Here is a 19,965-nt window from a genome sequence, read left to right as displayed (position 1 = left end):
ACTGAAAGGTCAATTATATTGTGCAGCTTATCTCACCACCTGTAGTTATTTAGGTGAAAGCTCCAAAATGCTTGCCTAATATGTCTGTTTATCCAAAAGGAAGTATAGAGGGAGAGCTAGATAGATAGCATTGCATTACATTACATTACATGGCAATGCAATGCACAGTTGCTGAAGTTGAACCAAAATGAGCTTGTCATCTGGCTTCTGCAACTTTTAACATGAAAAATCCAATGAGGAGAAGAAAAGCAAAGCCAAAGAGTCCATCCCAAAATCCGACAAACAAGCAAAATGAACAAAAAGCATTGAATTCAATTCTTTCTGATTTTAGAAACTGCATTAAAGAAGGGGTGCACCGGTCCTGGAGATACTGCAATACCAGGTCAATGCGTGGAGTGGACAGAGCAAGCTCTTTTTCCATCTCCCTGTTCTAAAAATCCATTTAATATATGGTCCCCAGATAGGGGACGTATCAGATATAGTGTTGAGCCACCCCCGTAGTGTTCGGGTTCGGTTCGGTTCGTCGAACACCGGGATGTTCGAGGAACTGTTCGTCGAACTGTTCGTCGAACACCTTAGAACACCGTCGAACACCGTTAAAACCAATGGCAGGCAAACAAAAACACATAGAAACACATAGAAAACACCTGCAAAGGTGTCCAAAAGCTGACAAACTGCTCAGAAGACACTCTCTTTAAAAAAGCCGGCCGGCAAATTCAGCAGCGGCATACACCGGTACCCGACAATTTAGACAAGAAGGAATAGAGCATCACACATAGATTAGATAGATAGAAACATGTCAGTCACACATATAAGAAGCACAGTGACAGTGTTGGTTACTGCACTTGTCATTTAGTGTAAAGGATTTATTAAAAAAAATATTAGTGTTTTCATGCACCGTCTCTTTAAAAAAGCCGGCCGGCAATTCAGCATCTGTACCCGACAATTTAGAACAGAAAGAATAGAGCTTCACACATAGATTAGATAGATAGAAACATGTCAGTCACATATATAATAAGTACAGTGATAGTGTTGCTTACTGTACTTGTCATTTAGTGTAAAGGATTTATTTAAAAAAATAATAGTGTTTTCATGCACTGTCTCTTTAAAAAAGCCGGCCGGCAATTCAGCAGCGGTACCCGACAATTTATAACAGACAGAATAGAGCTTCACACATAGATTAGATAGATAGAAACATGTCAGTCACATATATATGAAGTACAGTGATAGTGTTGGTTACTGTACTTGTCATTTAGTATTAAAATAAAGGATTTATTATTAAAAAAATTGGCGTGGGGTTCCCCTTAATTTTAGGCTCTAGCGGAGGTTAAGCAGACGGCTGGGGCAGATGTTTGAAGCCTGGGAAGGGGGTAATACCCACGGAGCTTCCCAGGCTACTAATATCAGCCCCCAGCTGAATACATAGCCTTTACTAGCTATTAAAATGGGGGACCCCCCCAAAAAAATGACGTGGGGTCCCCCCTAATTTAATAGCTAGCAAAGGCTAGGCAGACAGCTGGGGGCTGATATTAATAGCCCAGGAAGGGAGCCATGAATATTGGCCCCCTCCCAGGCTAGAAACACCAGCCGTCAGCCGCCCCAGAAATGGCGCATTCATAGGATGCGCCAATTCTGGCACTTAGCCTCGCTCTTCCACGCTGCCCTGGTGCAGTGGCAGGGGGTAATAGGGTTGGGGTTGATGTCAGCTTATAATGCCAGCTGACATCAAGCCCAGGTTAGTAATGTAGAGGCGTCTATAAGACACCCCCATTACTAACCCCATAGTCAAAGTTAAAAAAAACACAAACACCCAGAATAAAGTCCTTTAATTGAAATAAAGACACAATCCTTTATTGTTCTAAATTAAACCATACTTACCATCACGCCCATTCCAGCTGAAGCCAACGATCTCCTGCAATAAAAGAAAAATAATAAAGCAACCTCATACTTACGTTTCCATGGTTCCCACGACAGCTTCAGCTCTGCTACATCGAGATGACAGGCTGGACCGCAGCAGAACGCTGCCATCCAGCCTGTCATCCCGCAGACACTGAGAAGCGCAGGCTTGCTTGCGCTGCTCAGCGTCTCTCTGTGACGACATCCAGAAGAGCCGAGTTCATGTCCAATTAACTCGGCTCACCTCATGCACGTCACTGACAGCGTGGGAAAATTCTCACGCTGAAGCGCTGATTGCAGGAGAATTTTCCCACGCTGTCAGTGACGTGCAGGAGGTGAGCTGAGTTCATTGGACATGAGCTCACCTCATGCACATCACTGACAGCGTGGGAGAATTCTCCTGCACTCAGCACTTCAGCGTGAGAATTTTCCCACGCTGTCAGTGACGTGCATGAGGTGAGCCGAGTTCATTGGACATGACCTCGGCTCATCTGGATGCCGTCACAGCGAGACAGTGAGGAGCGCAAGCATGCCTGCGCTTCTCAGTGTCTGCGGGATGACAGACTGGATGGCAGCGTTCTGCTGCGGTCCAGCCAGTCATCTCGATGTAGCAGAGCTGAAGCTGTCGTGGGAACCATGGAAAGGTAAGGATGAGGTTGGTTTATTATTTTTCTTTTATTTCAGGAGATCGTTGGCTTCAGCTGGAATGGGTGTGATGGTAAGTATGGTTTAATTTAGAACAATAAAGAATTGTGTCTTTATTTCAATTAAAGGACTTTATTCTGGGTGTTGTGTTTTTTTTAAATACTTTACTAGAAATTCATGGCGGTCATGTCTAATACTGGCGTGACCCCATGAATTTTGGGCTTGGGGCCAGCTGATAATACCAAGCTGGCCCTAACCCCTTTATTACCCAGTGAGCCACCGCACCAGGGCCCTGGATGAGTTGGGCACAGCGCCAGAAGATGGCGCTTCTATGAAAGCGCCATTTTCCGGGGTGGCTGCGGACTGCAATTTGTAGCGGGGGGGGGCCCAGAAAGCTTGGGCCTCCCTGCGCTGCAGATTCCAGCCCCCAGCTGCCTAGTTGTACCTGGCTGGACACAAAAATAGGGCGAAGCCCCACGTACTTTTTTTTTTAATTATTTCATGAAATTCATGAAATAATTAAGAAAAAAAGGGCTTCCCTATATTGTTGTGTCCGGCCAGGTACAAATAGGCAGCTGGTGGATGGGGGCAGCCCGTTCCTGCCTGCTGTACCTGGCTGGACACAAATATAGTGCGAAGCCCCACTTAAATTTTTTTAAATTATTTCAGGAAATTCATGAAATAATTTAAAAAAAATTGACGTGGGGCTTCGCACTATATTTGTGTCCAGCCAGGTACAGCAGGCAGGAACGGGCTGCCCCCAACCACCAGCTGCCTATTTGTACCTGGCCGGACACAACAATATAGGGAAGCCCTTTTTTTCTTAATTATTTCATGAAATAATTTAAAGAAAATTGACGTGGGGCTTCGCCCTGTTTTTGTGTCCAGCCAGGTACAACTAGGCAGCTGGGGGCTGGAATCCGCAGCGCAGGGAGGCCCAAGCTTTCTGGGCCACCCCCGCTGCAAATTGCAGTCCGCAGCCATCCCGGAAAATGGCGCGTTCATAGAAGCGCCATCTTCTGGCGCTGTACCCAACTCATCCAGGGCCCTGATGCGGTGGCTCACTGGGTAATAAAGGGGTTAGGGCCAGCTTGGCATTATCAGCTGGCCCTAAGCCCGAAATTCATGGGGTCACGCCAATATTAGACATGACCACCATGAATTTCTAGTAAAGTATTTAAAAAAAACACAACACCCAGAAAAAAGTCCTTTAATTGAAATAAAGACACAATTCTTTATTGTTCTAAATTAAACCATACTTACCATCACACCCATTCCAGCTGAAGCCAACGATCTCCTGAAATAAAAGAAAAATAATAAAGCAACATCATCCTTACCTTTCCATGGTTCCCATGACAGCTTCAGCTCTGCTACATCGAGATGACAGGCTGGACCGCAGCAGAACGCTGCCATCCAGCCTGTCATCCCGCAGACACTGAGAAGCGCAGGCTTGCTTGCGCTCCACAGTGTCTCTCTGTGAGGGCATCCAGATGAGCCGAGTTAATGTCCAATGAACTCGGCTCACCTCATGCACGTCACTGACAGCGTGGGAAAATTCTCCTGCACTCAGCGCTTCAGCGTGGGAGAATTCTCACACTGAAGCGCTGAGTGCAGGAGAATTCTCCCACGCTGTCAGTGACGTGCAGGAGGTGAGCTGAGTTCATTGGACATGAGCTCACCTTATGCACGTCACTGACAGCGTGGGAAAATTTTCCTCCACTCACCGCTTCAGCGTGAGAATTTTCCCACGCTGTCAGTGACGTGCATGAGGTGAGCCGAGTTCATTGGACATGAACTCGGCTCATCTGGATGTCGTCACAGAGAGACGCTGAGCAGCGCAAGCAAGCCTGCGCTTCTCAGTGTCTGCGGGATGACAGGCTGGATGGCAGCGTTCTGCTGCGGTCCAGCCTGTCATCTCGATGTAGCAGAGCTGAAGCTGTCGTGGGAACCATGGAAAGGTAAGGATGAGGTTGCTTTATTATTTTTCTTTTATTGCAGGAGATCGTTGGCTTCAGCTGGAATGGGCGTGACGGTAAGTATGGTTTAATTTAGAACAATAAAGGATTGTGTCTTTATTTCAATTAAAGGACTTTATTCTGGGTGTTTGTGTTTTTTTTAACTTTGACTATGGGGTTAGTAATGGGGGTGTCTTATAGACGCCTCTCCATTACTAACCTGGGCTTGATGTCAGCTGGCATTATAAGCTGACATCAACCCCAACCCTATTACCCCCTGCCACCGCACCAGGGCAGCGTGGAAGAGCGAGGCTAAGTGCCAGAATTGGCGCATCCTATGAATGCGCCATTTCTGGGGCGGCTGACGGCTGGTGTTTCTAGCCTGGGAGGGGGCCAATATTCATGGCTCCCTTCCTGGGCTATTAATATCAGCCCCCAGCTGTCTGCCTAGCCTTTGCTAGCTATTAAATTAGGGGGGACCCCACGTCATTTTTTTTGGGGGGTCCCCCATTTTAATAGCTAGTAAAGGCTATGTATTCAGCTGGGGGCTGATATTAGTAGCCTGGGAAGCTCCGTGGGTATTACCCCCTTCCCAGGCTTCAAACATCTGCCCCAGCCGTCTGCTTAACCTCCGCTAGAGCCTAAAATTAAGGGGAACCCCACGCCTATTTTCTTAATAATAAATCCTTTATTTTAATACTAAATGACAAGTACAGTAACCAACACTATCACTGTACTTCATATATATGTGACTGACATGTTTCTATCTATCTAATCTATGTGTGAAGCTCTATTCTGTCTGTTATAAATTGTCGGGTACCGCTGCTGAATTGCCCGCCGGCTTTTTTAAAGAGACGGTGCATGAAAACACTATTATTTTTTTTGATAAATCCTTTACGCTAAATGACAAGTACAGTAAGCAACACTGTCACTGTACTTCATATATATGTGGCTGACATGTTTCTATCTATCTAATCTATGTGTGATTCTCTATTCTTTCTATTCTAAATTGTCGGGTACCGCTGCTGAATTGCCGGCCGGCTTTTTTAAAGAGACGGTGCATGAAAACACTATTATTTTTTTTGATAAATCCTTTACACTAAATGACAAGTACAGTAAGCAACACTGTCACTGTACTTCATATATATGTGGCTGACATGTTTCTATCTATCTAATCTATGTGTGAAGCTCTATTCTGTCTGTTATAAATTGTCGGGTACCGCTGCTGAATTGCCCGCCGGCTTTTTTAAAGAGACGGTGCATGAAAACACTATTATTTTTTTTGATAAATCCTTTACGCTAAATGACAAGTACAGTAAGCAACACTGTCACTGTACTTCATATATATGTGGCTGACATGTTTCTATCTATCTAATCTATGTGTGATTCTCTATTCTTTCTATTCTAAATTGTCGGGTACCGCTGCTGAATTGCCGGCCGGCTTTTTTAAAGAGACGGTGCATGAAAACACTATTATTTTTTTTGATAAATCCTTTACGCTAAATGACAAGTACAGTAAGCAACACTGTCACTGTACTTCATATATATGTGACTGACATGTTTATATCTATCTAATCTATGTGTGAAGCTCTATTCTTTCGGTTCTAAATTGTCGGGTACCGGTGTATGCCGCTGATGAATTGCCGGCTTTTCATGTTTCACTGTTGGCACTGTTCCCATCGATTTGGGCAATCACTGTAATGCCACAACCACCATGGCTGCGGCATTACAGTGAGTGGCAGACAATCCCTGCATGATTGGTGCTCTAAATAGCGCCAGACATGCAGGACACGCTTTTGGTGCACGAACAGTTATCGAACATAACCTCGAACAGCCGAATTTTTTGCAAATCGTTCGGGTTCGTGGAACAACTCGAACACCGCCCAAAACAGCTCGAATTTGAGATTGGCGAACAGTTCTAGTCGAACACCGCTCATCTCTAATCAGATATTAAACTGATAAGAACAGATACTACACTTGATCTTAGCCAAAAGGCCGAGAAGCGATAACCAGAATTGGTTTCCGACTACGGTGCCACCCAAGGATTCTGAAAAGTCCATTTGTGGAGATGGCCACCTGGACTCCCGTTAAGAAGACATGCTGTCAACCTCTAGATCCCTCACATGCCTGCACTTTTCGGCTTGCTGCTGCTGCAATCCACGCGTTTTAGATCTGCATAACTCCACCTCTTTTAGCACAGTACCCTCAACCCCCGGCTGTTCCCACCCGCCTCAACACCGTTGGAAGGGAGGAGAACCAATTAAGGCGGGGGGGGGGGGGGGTGGAATGAGCAGCTGTCTACCCTTAGCAGGAGGGTTGCTGATTAATTACCTCTCCTGCTGCTGCTGCTGCTGGCTGTCCAGCAGCAGACTGAAGGTGGCTGCTGCTGTGCGCAGGTATATAAAGGCTCAGAGCCTATTATGACACGCGCAGCCAGCGTTCCATTGCCACATTCCGTCTACTGCAGGCGGGATACCTGGATGGCTGAATGTCACTGAGAAGCTCACAGAGACCGCCATAAGCAACAGTTTAAAAGAATGCCACAGACTAATCAACCAAACTTTTTGGGTTGGTTTCTCTTTTATAGTCTGCAGGCATTAAATGAAAGAAGTCAGTGTTCCAGCAGAGGGAGACAACGTTTCAGAAAAGGCATTGTAGCAAACCAAAAAAGAAATTTTAAGCGCAGCAGAGTAACCAGCTCACATACCTGTTAGCTCAGGTGAGTTTAAAAGGCTGCTGTTGATAACAAGGGCATTTGCTAAATAGATGGTGTGTGTGCAACAATATACTGAAAGGTCAATTATATTGTGCAGCTTATCTCACCACCTGTAGTTATTTAGGTGAAAGCTCCAAAATGCTTGCCTAATATGTCTGTTTATCCAAAAGGAAGTATAGAGGGAGAGCTAGATAGATAGCATTGCATTACATTACATTACATGGCAATGCAATGCACAGTTGCTGAAGTTGAACCAAAATGAGCTTGTCATCTGGCTTCTGCAACTTTTAACATGAAAAATCCAATGAGGAGAAGAAAAGCAAAGCCAAAGAGTCCATCCCAAAATCCGACAAACAAGCAAAATGAACAAAAAGCATTGAATTCAATTCTTTCTGATTTTAGAAACTGCATTAAAGAAGGGGTGCACCGGTCCTGGAGATACTGCAATACCAGGTCAATGCGTGGAGTGGACAGAGCAAGCTCTTTTTCCATCTCCCTGTTCTAAAAATCCATTTAATATATGGTCCCCAGATAGGGGACGTATCAGATATTAAACTGATAAGAACAGATACTACACTTGATCTTAGCCAAAAGGCCGAGAAGCGATAACCAGAATTGGTTTCCGACTACGGTGCCACCCAAGGATTCTGAAAAGTCCATTTGTGGAGATGGCCACCTGGACTCCCGTTAAGAAGACATGCTGTCAACCTCTAGATCCCTCACATGCCTGCACTTTTCGGCTTGCTGCTGCTGCAATCCACGCGTTTTAGATCTGCATAACTCCACCTCTTTTAGCACAGTACCCTCAACCCCCGGCTGTTCCCACCCGCCTCAACACCGTTGGAAGGGAGGAGAACCAATTAAGGCGGGGGGGGGGGGTGGAACGAGCAGCTGTCTACCCTTAGCAGGAGGGTTGCTGATTAATTACCTCTCCTGCTGCTGCTGCTGGCTGTCCAGCAGCAGACTGAAGGTGGCTGCTGCTGTGCGCAGGTATATAAAGGCTCAGAGCCTATTATGACACGCGCAGCCAGCGTTCCATTGCCACATTCCGTCTACTGCAGGCGGGATACCTGGATGGCTGAATGTCACTGAGAAGCTCACAGAGACCGCCATAAGCAACAGTTTAAAAGAATGCCACAGACTAATCAACCAAACTTTTTGGGTTGGTTTCTCTTTTATAGTCTGCAGGCATTAAATGAAAGAAGTCAGTGTTCCAGCAGAGGGAGACAACGTTTCAGAAAAGGCATTGTAGCAAACCAAAAAAGAAATTTTAAGCGCAGCAGAGTAACGAGCTCACATACCTGTTAGTTCAGGTGAGTTTAAAAGGCTGCTGTTGATAACAAGGGCATTTGCTAAATAGATGGTGTGTGTGCAACAATATACTGAAAGGTCATTTATATTGTGCAGCTTATCTCACCACCTGTAGTTATTTAGGTGAAAGCTCCAAAATGCTTGCCTAATATGTCTGTTTATCCAAAAGGAAGTATAGAGGGAGAGCTAGATAGATAGCATTGCATTACATTACATTACATGGCAATGCAATGCACAGTTGCTGAAGTTGAACCAAAATGAGCTTGTCATCTGGCTTCTGCAACTTTTAACATGAAAAATCCAATGAGGAGAAGAAAAGCAAAGCCAAAGAGTCCATCCCAAAATCCGACAAACAAGCAAAATGAACAAAAAGCATTGAATTCAATTCTTTCTGATTTTAGAAACTGCATTAAAGAAGGGGTGCACCGGTCCTGGAGATACTGCAATACCAGGTCAATGCGTGGAGTGGACAGAGCAAGCTCTTTTTCCTTCTCCCTGTTCTAAAAATCCATTTAATATATGGTCCCCAGATAGGGGACGTATCAGATATTAAACTGATAAGAACAGATACTACACTTGATCTTAGCCAAAAGGCCGAGAAGCGATAACCAGAATTGGTTTCCGACTACGGTGCCACCCAAGGATTCTGAAAAGTCCATTTGTGGAGATGGCCACCTGGACTCCCGTTAAGAAGACATGCTGTCAACCTCTAGATCCCTCACATGCCTGCACTTTTCGGCTTGCTGCTGCTGCAATCCACGCGTTTTAGATCTGCATAACTCCACCTCTTTTAGCACAGTACCCTCAACCCCCGGCTGTTCCCACCCGCCTCAACACCGTTGGAAGGGAGGAGAACCAATTAAGGCGGGGGGGGGGGTGGAACGAGCAGCTGTCTACCCTTAGCAGGAGGGTTGCTGATTAATTACCTCTCCTGCTGCTGCTGCTGCTGGCTGTCGAGCAGCAGACTGAAGGTGGCTGCTGCTGTGCGCAGGTATATAAAGGCTCAGAGCCTATTATGACACGCGCAGCCAGCGTTCCATTGCCACATTCCGTCTACTGCAGGCGGGATACCTGGATGGCTGAATGTCACTGAGAAGCTCACAGAGACCGCCATAAGCAACAGTTTAAAAGAATGCCACAGACTAATCAACCAAACTTTTTGGGTTGGTTTCTCTTTTATAGTCTGCAGGCATTAAATGAAAGAAGTCAGTGTTCCAGCAGAGGGAGACAACGTTTCAGAAAAGGCATTGTAGCAAACCAAAAAATAAATTTTAAGCGCAGCAGAGTAACCAGCTCACATACCTGTTAGCTCAGGTGAGTTTAAAAGGCTGCTGTTGATAACAAGGGCATTTGCTAAATAGATGGTGTGTGTGCAACAATATACTGAAAGGTCAATTATATTGTGCAGCTTATCTCACCACCTGTAGTTATTTAGGTGAAAGCTCCAAAATGCTTGCCTAATATGTCTGTTTATCCAAAAGGAAGTATAGAGGGAGAGCTAGATAGATAGCATTGCATTACATTACATTACATGGCAATGCAATGCACAGTTGCTGAAGTTGAACCAAAATGAGCTTGTCATCTGGCTTCTGCAACTTTTAACATGAAAAATCCAATGAGGAGAAGAAAAGCAAAGCCAAAGAGTTCATCCCAAAATCCGACAAACAAGCAAAATGAACAAAAAGCATTGAATTCAATTCTTTCTGATTTTAGAAACTGCATTAAAGAAGGGGTGCACCGGTCCTGGAGATACTGCAATACCAGGTCAATGCGTGGAGTGGACAGAGCAAGCTCTTTTTCCATCTCCCTGTTCTAAAAATCCATTTAATATATGGTCCCCAGATAGGGGACGTATCAGATATTAAACTGATAAGAACAGATACTACACTTGATCTTAGCCAAAAGGCCGAGAAGCGATAACCAGAATTGGTTTCCGACTACGGTGCCACCCAAGGATTCTGAAAAGTCCATTTGTGGAGATGGCCACCTGGACTCCCGTTAAGAAGACATGCTGTCAACCTCTAGATCCCTCACATGCCTGCACTTTTCGGCTTGCTGCTGCTGCAATCCACGCGTTTTAGATCTGCATAACTCCACCTCTTTTAGCACAGTACCCTCAACCCCCGGCTGTTCCCACCCGCCTCAACACCGTTGGAAGGGAGGAGAACCAATTAAGGCGGGGGGGGGTGGAACGAGCAGCTGTCTACCCTTAGCAGGAGGGTTGCTGATTAATTACCTCTCCTGCTGCTGCTGCTGCTGGCTGTCCAGCAGCAGACTGAAGGTGGCTGCTGCTGTGCGCAGGTATATAAAGGCTCAGAGCCTATTATGACACGCGCAGCCAGCGTTCCATTGCCACATTCTGTCTACTGCAGGCGGGATACCTGGATGGCTGAATGTCACTGAGAAGCTCACAGAGACCGCCATAAGCAACAGTTTAAAAGAATGCCACAGACTAATCAACCAAACTTTTTGGGTTGGTTTCTCTTTTATAGTCTGCAGGCATTAAATGAAAGAAGTCAGTGTTCCAGCAGAGGGAGACAACGTTTCAGAAAAGGCATTGTAGCAAACCAAAAAAGAAATTTTAAGCGCAGCAGAGTAACCAGCTCACATACCTGTTAGCTCAGGTGAGTTTAAAAGGCTGCTGTTGATAACAAGGGCATTTGCTAAATAGATGGTGTGTGTGCAACAATATACTGAAAGGTCAATTATATTGTGCAGCTTATCTCACCACCTGTAGTTATTTAGGTGAAAGCTCCAAAATGCTTGCCTAATATGTCTGTTTATCCAAAAGGAAGTATAGAGGGAGAGCTAGATAGATAGCATTGCATTACATTACATTACATGGCAATGCAATGCACAGTTGCTGAAGTTGAACCAAAATGAGCTTGTCATCTGGCTTCTGCAACTTTTAACATGAAAAATCCAATGAGGAGAAGAAAAGCAAAGCCAAAGAGTCCATCCCAAAATCCGACAAACAAGCAAAATGAACAAAAAGCATTGAATTCAATTCTTTCTGATTTTAGAAACTGCATTAAAGAAGGGGTGCACCGGTCCTGGAGATACTGCAATACCAGGTCAATGCGTGGAGTGGACAGAGCAAGCTCTTTTTCCATCTCCCTGTTCTAAAAATCCATTTAATATATGGTCCCCAGATAGGGGACGTATCAGATATTAAACTGATAAGAACAGATACTACACTTGATCTTAGCCAAAAGGCCGAGAAGCGATAACCAGAATTGGTTTCCGACTATGGTGCCACCCAAGGATTCTGAAAAGTCCATTTGTGGAGATGGCCACCTGGACTCCCGTTAAGAAGACATGCTGTCAACCTCTAGATCCCTCACATGCCTGCACTTTTCGGCTTGCTGCTGCTGCAATCCACGCGTTTTAGATCTGCATAACTCCACCTCTTTTAGCACAGTACCCTCAACCCCCGGCTGTTCCCACCCGCCTCAACACCGTTGGAAGGGAGGAGAACCAATTAAGGCGGGGGGGGGTGGAACGAGCAGCTGTCTACCCTTAGCAGGAGGGTTGCTGATTAATTACCTCTCCTGCTGCTGCTGCTGCTGGCTGTCCAGCAGCAGACTGAAGGTGGCTGCTGCTGTGCGCAGGTATATAAAGGCTCAGAGCCTATTATGACACGCGCAGCCAGCGTTCCATTGCCACATTCCGTCTACTGCAGGCGGGATACCTGGATGGCTGAATGTCACTGAGAAGCTCACAGAGACCGCCATAAGCAACAGTTTAAAAGAATGCCACAAACTAATCAACCAAACTTTTTGGGTTGGTTTCTCTTTTATAGTCTGCAGGCATTAAATGAAAGAAGTCAGTGTTCCAGCAGAGGGAGACAACGTTTCAGAAAAGGCATTGTAGCAAACCAAAAAAGAAATTTTAAGCGCAGCAGAGTAACCAGCTCACATACCTGTTAGCTCAGGTGAGTTTAAAAGGCTGCTGTTGATAACAAGGGCATTTGCTAAATAGATGGTGTGTGTGCAACAATATACTGAAAGGTCAATTATATTGTGCAGCTTATCTCACCACCTGTAGTTATTTAGGTGAAAGCTCCAAAATGCTTGCCTAATATGTCTGTTTATCCAAAAGGAAGTATAGAGGGAGAGCTAGATAGATAGCATTGCATTACATTACATTACATGGCAATGCAATGCACAGTTGCTGAAGTTGAACCAAAATGAGCTTGTCATCTGGCTTCTGCAACTTTTAACATGAAAAATCCAATGAGGAGAAGAAAAGCAAAGCCAAAGAGTCCATCCCAAAATCCGACAAACAAGCAAAATGAACAAAAAGCATTGAATTCAATTCTTTCTGATTTTAGAAACTGCATTAAAGAAGGGGTGCACCGGACCTGGAGATACTGCAATACCAGGTCAATGCGTGGAGTGGACAGAGCAAGCTCTTTTTCCATCTCCCTGTTCTAAAAATCCATTTAATATATGGTCCCCAGATAGGGGACGTATCAGATATTAAACTGATAAGAACAGATACTACACTTGATCTTAGCCAAAAGGCCGAGAAGCGATAACCAGAATTGGTTTCCGACTACGGTGCCACCCAAGGATTCTGAAAAGTCCATTTGTGGAGATGGCCACCTGGACTCCCGTTAAGAAGACATGCTGTCAACCTCTAGATCCCTCACATGCCTGCACTTTTCGGCTTGCTGCTGCTGCAATCCACGCGTTTTAGATCTGCATAACTCCACCTCTTTTAGCACAGTACCCTCAACCCCCGGCTGTTCCCACCCGCCTCAACATCGTTGGAAGGGAGGAGAACCAATTAAGGCGGGGGGGGGGGTGGAACGAGCAGCTGTCTACCCTTAGCAGGAGGGTTGTTGATTAATTACCTCTCCTGCTGCTGCTGCTGCTGGCTGTCCAGCAGCAGACTGAAGGTGGCTGCTGCTGTGCGCAGGTATATAAAGGCTCAGAGCCTATTATGACACGCGCAGCCAGCGTTCCATTGCCACATTCCGTCTACTGCAGGCGGGATACCTGGATGGCTGAATGTCACTGAGAAGCTCACAGAGACCGCCATAAGCAACAGTTTAAAAGAATGCCACAGACTAATCAACCAAACTTTTTGGGTTGGTTTCTCTTTTATAGTCTGCAGGCATTAAATGAAAGAAGTCAGTGTTCCAGCAGAGGGAGACAACGTTTCAGAAAAGGCATTGTAGCAAACCAAAAAAGAAATTTTAAGCGCAGCAGAGTAACCAGCTCACATACCTGTTAGCTCAGGTGAGTTTAAAAGGCTGCTGTTGATAACAAGGGCATTTGCTAAATAGATGGTGTGTGTGCAACAATATACTGAAAGGTCAATTATATTGTGCAGCTTATCTCACCACCTGTAGTTATTTAGGTGAAAGCTCCAAAATGCTTGCCTAATATGTCTGTTTATCCAAAAGGAAGTATAGAGGGAGAGCTAGATAGATAGCATTGCATTACATTACATTACATGGCAATGCAATGCACAGTTGCTGAAGTTGAACCAAAATGAGCTTGTCATCTGGCTTCTGCAACTTTTAACATGAAAAATCCAATGAGGAGAAGAAAAGCAAAGCCAAAGAGTCCATCCCAAAATCCGACAAACAAGCAAAATGAACAAAAAGCATTGAATTCAATTCTTTCTGATTTTAGAAACTGCATTAAAGAAGGGGTGCACCGGTCCTGGAGATACTGCAATACCAGGTCAATGCGTGGAGTGGACAGAGCAAGCTCTTTTTCCATCTCCCTGTTCTAAAAATCCATTTAATATATGGTCCCCAGATAGGGGACGTATCAGATATTAAACTGATAAGAACAGATACTACACTTGATCTTAGCCAAAAGGCCGAGAAGCGATAACCAGAATTGGTTTCCGACTATGGTGCCACCCAAGGATTCTGAAAAGTCCATTTGTGGAGATGGCCACCTGGACTCCCGTTAAGAAGACATGCTGTCAACCTCTAGATCCCTCACATGCCTGCACTTTTCGGCTTGCTGCTGCTGCAATCCACGCGTTTTAGATCTGCATAACTCCACCTCTTTTAGCACAGTACCCTCAACCCCCGGCTGTTCCCACCCGCCTCAACACCGTTGGAAGGGAGGAGAACCAATTAAGGCGGGGGGGGGTGGAACGAGCAGCTGTCTACCCTTAGCAGGAGGGTTGCTGATTAATTACCTCTCCTGCTGCTGCTGCTGCTGGCTGTCCAGCAGCAGACTGAAGGTGGCTGCTGCTGTGCGCAGGTATATAAAGGCTCAGAGCCTATTATGACACGCGCAGCCAGCGTTCCATTGCCACATTCCGTCTACTGCAGGCGGGATACCTGGATGGCTGAATGTCACTGAGAAGCTCACAGAGACCGCCATAAGCAACAGTTTAAAAGAATGCCACAAACTAATCAACCAAACTTTTTGGGTTGGTTTCTCTTTTATAGTCTGCAGGCATTAAATGAAAGAAGTCAGTGTTCCAGCAGAGGGAGACAACGTTTCAGAAAAGGCATTGTAGCAAACCAAAAAAGAAATTTTAAGCGCAGCAGAGTAACCAGCTCACATACCTGTTAGCTCAGGTGAGTTTAAAAGGCTGCTGTTGATAACAAGGGCATTTGCTAAATAGATGGTGTGTGTGCAACAATATACTGAAAGGTCAATTATATTGTGCAGCTTATCTCACCACCTGTAGTTATTTAGGTGAAAGCTCCAAAATGCTTGCCTAATATGTCTGTTTATCCAAAAGGAAGTATAGAGGGAGAGCTAGATAGATAGCATTGCATTACATTACATTACATGGCAATGCAATGCACAGTTGCTGAAGTTGAACCAAAATGAGCTTGTCATCTGGCTTCTGCAACTTTTAACATGAAAAATCCAATGAGGAGAAGAAAAGCAAAGCCAAAGAGTCCATCCCAAAATCCGACAAACAAGCAAAATGAACAAAAAGCATTGAATTCAATTCTTTCTGATTTTAGAAACTGCATTAAAGAAGGGGTGCACCGGACCTGGAGATACTGCAATACCAGGTCAATGCGTGGAGTGGACAGAGCAAGCTCTTTTTCCATCTCCCTGTTCTAAAAATCCATTTAATATATGGTCCCCAGATAGGGGACGTATCAGATATTAAACTGATAAGAACAGATACTACACTTGATCTTAGCCAAAAGGCCGAGAAGCGATAACCAGAATTGGTTTCCGACTACGGTGCCACCCAAGGATTCTGAAAAGTCCATTTGTGGAGATGGCCACCTGGACTCCCGTTAAGAAGACATGCTGTCAACCTCTAGATCCCTCACATGCCTGCACTTTTCGGCTTGCTGCTGCTGCAATCCACGCGTTTTAGATCTGCATAACTCCACCTCTTTTAGCACAGTACCCTCAACCCCCGGCTGTTCCCACCCGCCTCAACATCGTTGGAAGGGAGGAGAACCAATTAAGGCGGGGGGGGGGGTGGAACGAGCAGCTGTCTACCCTTAGCAGGAGGGTTGTTGATTAATTACCTCTCCTGCTGCTGCTGCTGCTGGCTGTCCAGCAGCAGACTGAAGGTGGCTGCTGCTGTGCGCAGGTATATAAAGGCTCAGAGCCTATTATGACACGCGCAGCCAGCGTTCCATTGCCACATTCCGTCTACTGCAGGCGGGATACCTGGATGGCTGAATGTCACTGAGAAGCTCACAGAGACCGCCATAAGCAACAGTTTAAAAGAATGCCACAGACTAATCAACCAAACTTTTTGGGTTGGTTTCTCTTTTATAGTCTGCAGGCATTAAATGAAAGAAGTCAGTGTTCCAGCAGAGGGAGACAACGTTTCAGAAAAGGCATTGTAGCAAACCAAAAAAGAAATTTTAAGCGCAGCAGAGTAACCAGCTCACATACCTGTTAGCTCAGGTGAGTTTAAAAGGCTGCTGTTGATAACAAGGGCATTTGCTAAATAGATGGTGTGTGTGCAACAATATACTGAAAGGTCAATTATATTGTGCAGCTTATCTCACCACCTGTAGTTATTTAGGTGAAAGCTCCAAAATGCTTGCCTAATATGTCTGTTTATCCAAAAGGAAGTATAGAGGGAGAGCTAGATAGATAGCATTGCATTACATTACATTACATGGCAATGCAATGCACAGTTGCTGAAGTTGAACCAAAATGAGCTTGTCATCTGGCTTCTGCAACTTTTAACATGAAAAATCCAATGAGGAGAAGAAAAGCAAAGCCAAAGAGTCCATCCCAAAATCCGACAAACAAGCAAAATGAACAAAAAGCATTGAATTCAATTCTTTCTGATTTTAGAAACTGCATTAAAGAAGGGGTGCACCGGTCCTGGAGATACTGCAATACCAGGTCAATGCGTGGAGTGGACAGAGCAAGCTCTTTTTCCATCTCCCTGTTCTAAAAATCCATTTAATATATGGTCCCCAGATAGGGGACGTATCAGATATTAAACTGATAAGAACAGATACTACACTTGATCTTAGCCAAAAGGCCGAGAAGCGATAACCAGAATTGGTTTCGACTACGATGCCACCCAAGGATTCTGAAAAGTCCATTTGTGGAGATGGCCACCTGGACTCCCGTTAAGAAGACATGCTGTCAACCTCTAGATCCCTCACATGCCTGCACTTTTCGGCTTGCTGCTGCTGCAATCCACGCGTTTTAGATCTGCATAACTCCACCTCTTTTAGCACAGTACCCTCAACCCCCGGCTGTTCCCACCCGCCTCAACACCGTTGGAAGTGAGGAGAACCAATTAAGGCGGGGGGGGGGTGGAACGAGCAGCTGTCTACCCTTAGCAGGAGGGTTGCTGATTAATTACCTCTCCTGCTGCTGCTGCTGCTGGCTGTCCAGCAGCAGACTGAAGGTGGCTGCTGCTGTGCGCAGGTATATAAAGGCTCAGAGCCTATTATGACACGCGCAGCCAGCGTTCCATTGCCACATTCCGTCTACTGCAGGCGTGATACCTGGATGGCTGAATGTCACTGAGAAGCTCACAGAGACCGCCATAAGCAACAGTTTAAAAGAATGCCACAAACTAATCAACCAAACTTTTTGGGTTGGTTTCTCTTTTATAGTCTGCAGGCATTAAATGAAAGAAGTCAGTGTTCCAGCAGAGGGAGACAACGTTTCAGAAAAGGCATTGTAGCAAACCAAAAAAGAAATTTTAAGCGCAGCAGAGTAACCAGCTCACATACCTGTTAGCTCAGGTGAGTTTAAAAGGCTGCTGTTGATAACAAGGGCATTTGCTAAATAGATGGTGTGTGTGCAACAATATACTGAAAGGTCAATTATATTGTGCAGCTTATCTCACCACCTGTAGTTATTTAGGTGAAAGCTCCAAAATGCTTGCCTAATATGTCTGTTTATCCAAAAGGAAGTATAGAGGGAGAGCTAGATAGATAGCATTGCATTACATTACATTACATGGCAATGCAATGCACAGTTGCTGAAGTTGAACCAAAATGAGCTTGTCATCTGGCTTCTGCAACTTTTAACATGAAAAATCCAATGAGGAGAAGAAAAGCAAAGCCAAAGAGTCCATCCCAAAATCCGACAAACAAGCAAAATGAACAAAAAGCATTGAATTCAATTCTTTCTGATTTTAGAAACTGCATTAAAGAAGGGGTGCACCGGTCCTGGAGATACTGCAATACCAGGTCAATGCGTGGAGTGGACAGAGCAAGCTCTTTTTCCATCTCCCTGTTCTAAAAATCCATTTAATATATGGTCCCCAGATAGGGGACGTATCAGATATTAAACTGATAAGAACAGATACTACACTTGATCTTAGCCAAAAGGCCGAGAAGCGATAACCAGAATTGGTTTCCGACTACGGTGCCACCCAAGGATTCTGAAAAGTCCATTTGTGCAGATGGCCACCTGGACTCCCGTTAAGAAGACATGCTGTCAACCTCTAGATCCCTCACATGCCTGCACTTTTCGGCTTGCTGCTGCTGCAATCCACGCGTTTTAGATCTGCATAACTCCACCTCTTTTAGCACAGTACCCTCAACCCCCGGCTGTTCCCACCCGCCTCAACACCGTTGGAAGGGAGGAGAACCAATTAAGGCGGGGGGGGGGGGTGGAACGAGCAGCTGTCTACCCTTAGCAGGAGGGTTGCTGATTAATTACCTCTCCTGCTGCTGCTGCTGCTGGCTGTCCAGCAGCAGACTGAAGGTGGCTGCTGCTGTGCGCAGGTATATAAAGGCTCAGAGCCTATTATGACACGCGCAGCCAGTGTTCCATTGCCACATTCCGTCTACTGCAGGCGGGATACCTGGATGGCTGAATGTCACTGAGAAGCTCACAGAGACCGCCATAAGCAACAGTTTAAAAGAATGCCACAGACTAATCAACCAAACTTTTTGGGTTGGTTTCTCTTTTATAGTCTGCAGGCATTAAATGAAAGAAGTCAGTGTTCCAGCAGAGGGAGACAACGTTTCAGAAAAGGCATTGTAGCAAACCAAAAAAGAAATTTTAAGCGCAGCAGAGTAACCAGCTCACATACCTGTTAGCTCAGGTGAGTTTAAAAGGCTGCTGTTGATAACAAGGGCATTTGCTAAATAGATGGTGTGTGTGCAACAATATACTGAAAGGTCAATTATATTGTGCAGCTTATCTCACCACCTGTAGTTATTTAGGTGAAAGCTCCAAAATGCTTGCCTAATATGTCTGTTTATCCAAAAGGAAGTATAGAGGGAGAGCTAGATAGATAGCATTGCATTACATTACATTACATGGCAATGCAATGCACAGTTGCTGAAGTTGAACCAAAATGAGCTTGTCATCTGGCTTCTGCAACTTTTAACATGAAAAATCCAATGAGGAGAAGAAAAGCAAAGCCAAAGAGTCCATCCCAAAATCCGACAAACAAGCAAAATGAACAAAAAGCATTGAATTCAATTCTTTCTGATTTTAGAAACTGCATTAAAGAAGGGGTGCACCGGTCCTGGAGATACTGCAATACCAGGTCAATGCGTGGAGTGGACAGAGCAAGCTCTTTTTCCATCTCCCTGTTCTAAAAATCCATTTAATATATGGTCCCCAGATAGGGGACGTATCAGATATTAAACTGATAAGAACAGATACTACACTTGATCTTAGCCAAAAGGCCGAGAAGCGATAACCAGAATTGGTTTCCGACTACGGTGCCACCCAAGGATTCTGAAAAGTCCATTTGTGGAGATGGCCACCTGGACTCCCGTTAAGAAGACATGCTGTCAACCTCTAGATCCCTCACATGCCTGCACTTTTCGGCTTGCTGCTGCTGCAATCCACGCGTTTTAGATCTGCATAACTCCACCTCTTTTAGCACAGTACCCTCAACCCCCGGCTGTTCCCACCCGCCTCAACACCGTTGGAAGGGAGGAGAACCAATTAAGGCGGGGGGGGGGGTGGAACGAGCAGCTGTCTACCCTTAGCAGGAGGGTTGCTGATTAATTACCTCTCCTGCTGCTGCTGCTGCTGGCTG

General features: G+C 45.2%; 11 non-coding genes and 1 pseudogene across 11 annotated transcripts; all 12 read right to left on the bottom strand.

Annotated features, from left to right (window-relative positions):
* Positions 1–352: 352 nt before the first annotated feature.
* Positions 353–450, bottom strand: LOC141216881 (U2 spliceosomal RNA; annotated as a pseudogene).
* A 5,866-nt stretch (positions 451–6,316) lies between these two features.
* LOC141216870 (U2 spliceosomal RNA) lies at positions 6,317–6,503 on the bottom strand. Its single transcript, XR_012285851.1, has one exon. It is a non-coding gene; the product is annotated as a U2 spliceosomal RNA (small nuclear RNA).
* A 1,125-nt stretch (positions 6,504–7,628) lies between these two features.
* On the bottom strand, positions 7,629–7,819 carry LOC141217174 (U2 spliceosomal RNA). Its single transcript, XR_012286044.1, has one exon. It is a non-coding gene; the product is annotated as a U2 spliceosomal RNA (small nuclear RNA).
* A 1,119-nt stretch (positions 7,820–8,938) lies between these two features.
* Positions 8,939–9,129, bottom strand: LOC141216349 (U2 spliceosomal RNA). The gene has a single exon (XR_012285385.1). It is a non-coding gene; the product is annotated as a U2 spliceosomal RNA (small nuclear RNA).
* A 1,121-nt stretch (positions 9,130–10,250) lies between these two features.
* LOC141217173 (U2 spliceosomal RNA) lies at positions 10,251–10,441 on the bottom strand. The gene has a single exon (XR_012286043.1). It is a non-coding gene; the product is annotated as a U2 spliceosomal RNA (small nuclear RNA).
* A 1,119-nt stretch (positions 10,442–11,560) lies between these two features.
* On the bottom strand, positions 11,561–11,751 carry LOC141217172 (U2 spliceosomal RNA). The gene has a single exon (XR_012286042.1). It is a non-coding gene; the product is annotated as a U2 spliceosomal RNA (small nuclear RNA).
* Positions 11,752–12,870: 1,119 nt separating this feature from the next.
* LOC141217171 (U2 spliceosomal RNA) lies at positions 12,871–13,061 on the bottom strand. Its single transcript, XR_012286041.1, has one exon. It is a non-coding gene; the product is annotated as a U2 spliceosomal RNA (small nuclear RNA).
* A 1,121-nt stretch (positions 13,062–14,182) lies between these two features.
* LOC141217170 (U2 spliceosomal RNA) lies at positions 14,183–14,373 on the bottom strand. The gene has a single exon (XR_012286040.1). It is a non-coding gene; the product is annotated as a U2 spliceosomal RNA (small nuclear RNA).
* A 1,119-nt stretch (positions 14,374–15,492) lies between these two features.
* LOC141217159 (U2 spliceosomal RNA) lies at positions 15,493–15,683 on the bottom strand. Its single transcript, XR_012286029.1, has one exon. It is a non-coding gene; the product is annotated as a U2 spliceosomal RNA (small nuclear RNA).
* A 1,121-nt stretch (positions 15,684–16,804) lies between these two features.
* Positions 16,805–16,995, bottom strand: LOC141217169 (U2 spliceosomal RNA). Its single transcript, XR_012286039.1, has one exon. It is a non-coding gene; the product is annotated as a U2 spliceosomal RNA (small nuclear RNA).
* A 1,119-nt stretch (positions 16,996–18,114) lies between these two features.
* LOC141217168 (U2 spliceosomal RNA) lies at positions 18,115–18,305 on the bottom strand. The gene has a single exon (XR_012286038.1). It is a non-coding gene; the product is annotated as a U2 spliceosomal RNA (small nuclear RNA).
* A 1,122-nt stretch (positions 18,306–19,427) lies between these two features.
* Positions 19,428–19,618, bottom strand: LOC141217167 (U2 spliceosomal RNA). The gene has a single exon (XR_012286037.1). It is a non-coding gene; the product is annotated as a U2 spliceosomal RNA (small nuclear RNA).
* Between the last annotated feature and the right edge of the window lie 347 nt (positions 19,619–19,965).

This window comes from Phyllobates terribilis, unplaced genomic scaffold (genome assembly GCF_046119375.1).
Source record: "Phyllobates terribilis strain yellow unplaced genomic scaffold, ASM4611937v1 Scaffold_236__1_contigs__length_3049075, whole genome shotgun sequence".
In the NCBI taxonomy this organism is placed as follows: Eukaryota; Metazoa; Chordata; class Amphibia; order Anura; family Dendrobatidae; genus Phyllobates; species Phyllobates terribilis.
Note: the sequence above shows the minus strand (reverse complement) of the source record. Positions and strands in the feature narration are given on the sequence as shown.